General features: G+C 40.0%; 1 protein-coding gene across 4 annotated transcripts in view; it reads left to right on the top strand.

The window, feature by feature from the left end:
• gpd2 (glycerol-3-phosphate dehydrogenase 2 (mitochondrial)) overlaps positions 1–911 on the top strand; it is a 24,851-nt gene that overhangs the window by 11,940 nt on the left and 12,000 nt on the right. The window lies entirely within an intron of this gene.

Below are 911 nucleotides of genomic sequence, written 5' to 3'. Positions count from 1 at the left end.
CCAGGCCCAAGCCAATGGGGGAAGAAAATGTGAATGTATTTTTACAATGTTTATTAAAGTAGTTACAGAGGGGCAGCTGGGTTGGTAACTTAGACGTAGTCATATTTCTAAATCTCCAGTTAGCTTTTAGCTCTGACTTGGAGCCCTATGAAATTAGTCTAATAGGGATTTTAAATTCTCAATTTGGCCGTTCCGTCCATGATTCTGTTATCACAGAAACTATTGGGCTCTACATTAATGCTGCCGTCAGTCTGTGACTGGCCCCTGGAGGGCCCTCGTCAGAAAAAGACTCTTGCTACTGGGCCTAACAACTTTCTGGGGGGAACCCTGAGAGATAGAGGCTGTAGCAGCAGTTAGAGTGACTATCCCACATGGAGAGATTTAGACCTTCACCCACGTATTTGGATAAAAGCATGAGCATTTTTAGTCTATTTTTAGGAGCTATCTTCAAGTGCTCGGGGGTCTTTTTTCTGTTGTTTTTATGTTTAATGTGAACTTTACATTGATTTAAAAGTCATGAGATGCAACTGTCACATTGTCAGATGTAGAGGTCAGTGAGAGGTGCAGTTTTGGAAGAAAATCAGTCAAATCATTTGGCCAAAATGTCTAAAAAGACAGTTTCCTGTTTCAAGTTTGTTGTCTTAACTCAAATTAAAGTGGTAAAAAGTCTGCACCCTGTCCTCTGCCCTTACAGTGGTTTAGTATTTACTGTGTGCACAACAGGACTAACAGGCATCATATGACTCATCTACCAATGTCAGAGCACAGTGTGCAGATTCTACTTTTTACAGTAATACTTTTTTTTCTCTCCATTTACTCAAGTTAAAGTAGATACTTTTATAATCCTTGCTTATACGTTGTCTCGATCTCCAACCTGGATCAAAAACAACAACAACGGCCGTTTTAATACC

This window comes from Etheostoma spectabile, chromosome 24 (genome assembly GCF_008692095.1).
Source record: "Etheostoma spectabile isolate EspeVRDwgs_2016 chromosome 24, UIUC_Espe_1.0, whole genome shotgun sequence".
NCBI lineage: Eukaryota > Metazoa > Chordata > Actinopteri > Perciformes > Percidae > Etheostoma > Etheostoma spectabile.
Note: the sequence above shows the minus strand (reverse complement) of the source record. Positions and strands in the feature narration are given on the sequence as shown.